The sequence below is a fragment of the Sprattus sprattus genome (assembly GCF_963457725.1).
Source record: "Sprattus sprattus genome assembly, chromosome: 6".
Lineage (NCBI taxonomy): Eukaryota > Metazoa > Chordata > Actinopteri > Clupeiformes > Clupeidae > Sprattus > Sprattus sprattus.
In genome coordinates this window covers 1,381,484-1,387,617 of record NC_137925.1, presented here as the reverse complement: position 1 = coordinate 1,387,617, position 6,134 = coordinate 1,381,484, and positions in this window count along the sequence as shown.

Below are 6,134 nucleotides of genomic sequence, written 5' to 3'. Positions count from 1 at the left end.
TTTCTGAAGGGGATGAACCCGGGTTGAGGATACACTTTAGTATCAACAGCTTAACACAGCAGAGCTGGGTAACGAGGCACACACACACACACACACACACACACATACACACACACACACACACACACACACACACACAGCTTAACACAGCAGAGCTGGGGTAACGAGGCACACACACACACACACACACACACACACACACACACACACACACACAGCTTAACACAGCAGAGCTGGGTAACGATGGCCACTGTTGTGATGAGATGGCCTTGACTGGGGCAGGATGGAGAGGCTGAGGAGAAGGCTAGCGTGCTAGCGTTGCATCACATCCATCCCATAATGCAGGAGACTTATGGGTAATCAGAGGAGGGTTTGGTCTGAAATGGGATTAAAGATGGAGGAAGGCTGTCCTCTAAATCCCTGAAAACTGTCTGAGCATGAGAGTGGGCTTACGGCAGCCCGCTGATATAACACCTCTGAAACCCATGTGGCTATGAGAGGAAGCAGAGAGAGAGAGAGAGAGAGAGAGACAGAGAGAGAAAGAGAAGAGAGAGAGAGAGACAGAGAGAGAGAGAAAGAGAAGAGAGAGAAGAGAGAGAGAGAGAGACAGAGAGAGAGAGAGAGAGAGAGAGAGAGAGAGGCGAGAGAGAGAGAGAGCGAGAGAGAGAGAGAGGAGGAGAGAGAGAGAGAGAGAGAGAGAGAGAGAGAGAGAGAGAGAGAGAGAGAGAGAGGGAGTGGATGTGGATGGGGATGAGAAAAGAAAGGGAAATGTTAGTGTAAGCATCGTGAAAAAAAAATCATCTAGAAGAACAAAAGGGGAAGAAATGAACGTGAAAAAGAAAAGAGAAGAGAAACATAAACTCAAGGGGGTAAACTCAAAGGTGGCTAGCGCACGAGAAACACACACGCTATGATAACAAACAAACGATAGGGGGGGAGAGAATAGAACCAAAATAAACAACAAGAAGGAGGAGGTCAAGAAGTGAAGATGCCTGAAGCCCAGATTATCCAGATGACCTTTGACCTATGGATGCAGAGCATTCGGCAGCCATGGCTCCCAACACCTCACCTCACTGTTTCGCACATAAACACAAACAACCTACACTCCTTTTTGTGAAAGCAAGCTGATTTACACAGCAACCTACACTCCTTTTTGTGAGCTGATTGTGAGCCGTTTTTTTTCCTTCTTCCCATGCAGCCATTTCCACCACCAGGCATTCCATCTCTGATGGATGAACAGGTCAACAGAAGAGCACAACATTATGAAACATGAGAGGAGCCCTTAACACCAGCCCCCTGGACTGTGTGCGATGGTTCCGCCAGAGTGTAGATATTATCTCGATTAACATACTAATTCATTACACACACATCACAGCATGCGTCTCCAGTTTCACCACTTTCGGCTTTGCAGTGCCAGTTTGGCACAACAAAGGGCCTTCATCTTAGCCTGTGATAAATGAAAAAAACAACGACAGTCTGTTTGTTCATTCCGTTTAAACTGCTGCAGCGAGAGAGAGAGAGAGAGAGAGAGAGAGAGAGAAAGAGAGAGAGAGAGAGAAAGAGAGAGAGAGACAGAGAGTGAGAAAGAGACAGAGAGAGAGAAAGAGAGAGAGACAGAGAGAGAGAAAAAGAGAGAGAGAAAGAGAGACAGAGAGAGAGAAAGAGAGAGAGAGAGAGAGAGACAGAGAGAGAGAGAGAGAGAGAAAGAGAGAGAGAGAGAGAGAGAAAGAGAGACAAAGAGAGAGAAAGAGAGAGAGAGAGAGAGAGACAAAGAGAGAGAGAGAGAGACAGAGAGAGACAGAGAGAGAGAAAGAGACAGAGAGAGAGAAAGAGAGAGAGAGACAGAGAGAGAGAAAAAGAGAGACAGAGAGAGAGAGAGAGAGACATAGAGAGAGGGAGAGAATGCATCGACAGCGCTGGGCTCATATCATATCTAATTCCTGGTCTCCTCGCTGACTCTGGCTGGACTCTGTGTGATCCGGTCTCCCTGCAGAGCGGAGGGGAAGAAAGCCGATCCACGACTCCGTAAGCCAGAGCCCTCTCCTCTCGTCTGGGACAGGGCGAGCACTCCGCACTAAGCACAAGAATCCTGGAAAGCCTGTTTGGAGGCTGGCTTTGATAGCTCGCAGGGGCCATGATCTACTTACTCAAACACACACACACACACACACACACACACACACACACATACACACATAAACACAAAACACCATAGAGAGGGGAAAAAAGCTTGTTTATAATGCTAATTAGATGGGAACAAACCTGTGGAAAACCAGCTTATGAAAAAAAAAAAAAAAACGTGTAAAAAAAAAGATATGCAAATTTGAAAAATGCAAAATTGAACCAGTGGGGGAGGCAAGTGAACAAAGGCTCTGAAAGTGTCATGAGTTGTTCAAAACAGAACCATGAGTACGGATGGCCAGAACACAGGGAAAGGCCTACAGTCCCGAGAGGTCCAGGCCTTGCCCCAAGAGCTACCTCCACACTCCAGCGGTCATCGCTCTTCCTCGATGATTGCTTTCTGTAAGCAAGCAGCACAGATCTATGATCAATTATTCAGTTGGATGATACAGGGCCTCGGTCTGAGGCACATATGGTGATTGATCGCTCAGTAATGTGGTCATTGATGACTGTGAGGTCTCGCGCTGCTCCGTGGGGCCAACTGCGGTGCACATCATCCGTGTTGGTTGATTTGCAAGCTAATAAGCGCTCAACAGCTAGCTTTGCATTCATCTGGGAGGGAGTCTGTGTGTGTGTGTGTGTGGAAGTGTGTGTGTGTGTGTGTGTCTGTGTGTGTCCGTGTGTGTGTCTGTGTGTGTGTGTGTGTGTGTGGAAGTGTCTGTGTGTGTGTGTGTGTGTGTGTGTGTGTGGGGAAGTGTCTGTGTGTGTGTGTGTGTGTGTGTGTGTGTGGAAGTGTCTGTGTGAGTGTGTGTGTGTGTATGGGGTGTATTTGCAAAAATAAATTAAAATGAATGCAAACACAAACCCTGCCAGTCCTCCCTAGACCACTGAGTGCTCCTCTTCGATTGTGTGTGTGTGTGTGTGTGTTTGTGTGTGTGTGTGTGTGTGTGTGTGTGTGTGTGTGTGTGTGTGTGTGTGTGTGTGTGTGTGTGTGTGTGTGTGTGTGTGTGTGTGTGTGTGTGTGTGTGTGTGTGTGTGTGTGAGTGTGTGTGTGTGTGTGTGTGTGTGTGTGTGTGTGTGTGTGTGTGTGTGTGTGTGTGTGTGTGTGTGTGTGTGTGTGTGTGTGTGTGTGTGTGTGTGTGTGGAAGTGTCTCCTGAGTGCTCCTCTTCGATTGCTTGGAGGGAAGCGCGGGCCAGACCTTGCCTCTCTGGAGAGACGAAGGGGTGAGAGGATGACAAATACTCCTGAGCAGAGAAACGAGGAGAAACGAGCTTTAAATCTAATAACCAAACCCAGATCTAAAGGATGATGGAGAGTGCGGGGTGATGGCACAATCCGTCAGGAGGAGAGAGAGAGTAAGGAGAAAAAAAATACAATTTGAGAGAGGAGAGGAGAAAAATGGAGAGAGAGAGAGAGTGTACGCGTCAAGGAGAAGAAGAAAAAGGAACGAAAGAGTGAGCAGAACGAGAAAGAGAGATGAGAGGCGTTTGAAAGATTAAAGACGTTTCCATGGCGTCGAGCCCATTAATGTTTAACAAAATGCTGTAATGAGGCGCGGGGTTCTCACTCTGCCCACATAGCTAGACGCAGAGTGAAAAAGCAGAGGATGAAATATTTACTAAAGTCAATCATTTGTTTATTCTCTGACATGAGTAATTGTCATTAATGTTTTATTCATGGGCCATTGGTTATTACTGCAATTCTTCTAGAGTGAGTTTTTCTTTTCTTTTTCATTCTTTTTGAGTTTTTTTTGTCTCCTCCCCCTCTTTCTTTGAAGGAGGAGAACTCTCAGACCAGCCAAGACTGCCAATTATGTGCACACACACACACACACACACACACACACACACACACACACACACACATCTCTGTGAGAATATGTGCTGGTGGCAAAAGCTCTTTCAGGAGTTATCTCTCTGTGCAGAAATATGTGTTTGTCTGTGTTAATGCACACTCTCACACCACATGTGTGTATGTGAGTGTCTGTCTGTGTGTGTGTGTGTGTGTGTGTGTGTGTGTGTGTGTGTGTGTGTGTGTGTGTGTGTGTGTGTGTGTGTGTGTGTGTGTGTGTGTGTGTGAGAGAGTGTGTGTGTGCGTGTGTTATTAAGCTTTGAGCTCCAGCCAGTAATTGCCTGGTTCAAACTTCGCAACACATTTTTTAGCACAGGATGGTGGCTGGCTCCATGTGAGAAGATGAGCAAAGCTCGCCATGAGTTCCAGTTGGAAATGAGGGGCCCCTTCTCTGTGAGTTCCAGGCCTTCACCGGCAGCACCTCTCACCTGACGAGATGAGGTTGGTGTCTTCTCCACGGGTCCCACAATAACTTGCGCACAAGCCCAAGAAACTTTGAAGTTCAAAGCCGAGATCCATCAGCCTGATATTCATTCGCAGAAGTGCATAGCCTGAGGTAAGGTGGAGAGTGAAGCTAGAAAGAAGAAAAAAAGAAAAAGAGAAAAACAAGGTAATGAGAGTCAGGCCAGCTTGGCTCCGAGCGGCTCTGATGTACAGTGTCCAGCCCCCATCGAACGGAAGGGAGGGAGGGGGGAGGGGGCAGGCTTGTGGGGGGGGCGGAGGAAGGGTGAATCGATCTCTCCTTGCTTCACCCACACACTGGGCTGCCGATAGCCCTCTCAATAGCGGCGCTGTTGCCCTGACATATTCACGTTGCTCCTGTCAGTTTCGTTTTAAAAGCGTTCCTTAATGCCCTCGCTCCTTCTCTCTCGCTCTGTCTAATGGCTCCAGTAATTGATTAATCTGAATCGGGTTTGTCATAAGTCAACGTCGTCAGGACAGTTATGCTCTTTGATCTTTCCTGCAGTCATTAAGGGGAACATATTTAGCATTGATTTGGCCTGAGTCGAGCCAGGAGTGCTAAACAGAGCAGCGCTAGCACAGACTCCACTGAGGAAAGTAGCCTCCCACATTGCAATGCGTATTGCATAGCCAAGCAGATTCATGTGAGTGATATAGGAGCTTTCTGGGACGGGAAACCAGAGGCAGACCAGGGGACTAGGGTGGGGTGGGGTGAGGGCAGCCCAAAGTGAAGCGCCCCTGGGCTTAGCAGGACCACAATCCGGCCCCCCACTGGAGGTTTTTAGTGGATGCCCCACTAAGGCCCAATTTACACACAGGTTTTCGCGATGTCGGCGACATCTTCGCGACATCTGCACGTAGATGTCGGGGCGCATTTACACACACCGCAGGAAGTTTCTCAGTTTGCCTCTGTTGATAGCGATGTTGCCTAGCAACACTGTCTGTAATATGCCTTACAGGTGTCGGGTCGCGTTTACACGCACTTTGAAGATGTCGGGGACTCCCGATAGGCTGTCGGGCGAATGGTACGGGGCTGTCGGCTGAAATTCGGCCGACATCGGCACATCGACAGTTAAATTTGCGTTTAGACGCTGAAAAAAAACTGTCGGCTATGCCGACATCACGAAAACCTGTGTGTAAATTGGGCCTAAGTCAAGAAGAAGAGAACATGGTAGGGTGTTCCTTTGAGTGCGTGGTGACCATTATGTTTTTTTTTGCCCCTGACCCTTTGACAGTCTGAGAGCGCTGCTGGAGGTAAGCCATAGAACAGGTGGCACTGGACAGGACCAGGGCCTCATCTGGGCCGGAGGTGGGCCTCATCTGGGCCGGAGGTGGGCCTCATCTGGGCCGGAGGTGGGCCTCATCTGGGCCGGAGGTGGGCCTCATCCACCCCGCAGTCTGCTGTTTACTATTTACTATTTACATACATGGTTGGTTCTCTCAGGTCTAACTCATTTTACATCATAGATACTAAAGATATCAAAGAGGGGATACTTTGGCTTATCTTGTTTACTTATTTTGGCATTAGGAATTGTGCCACCATATCTATCTTGGTTTACCATACTTATTTTAGTATGAATAATTGTGCTCTGTGGGTGATGATGATTAGCATCCTAATTTCAGCATGCTTAGTTTAGCATACTTATTTCAGCTCATTGGCCAAGTGCAGAACTCTATTACAGTAATTTATAGAATGCCC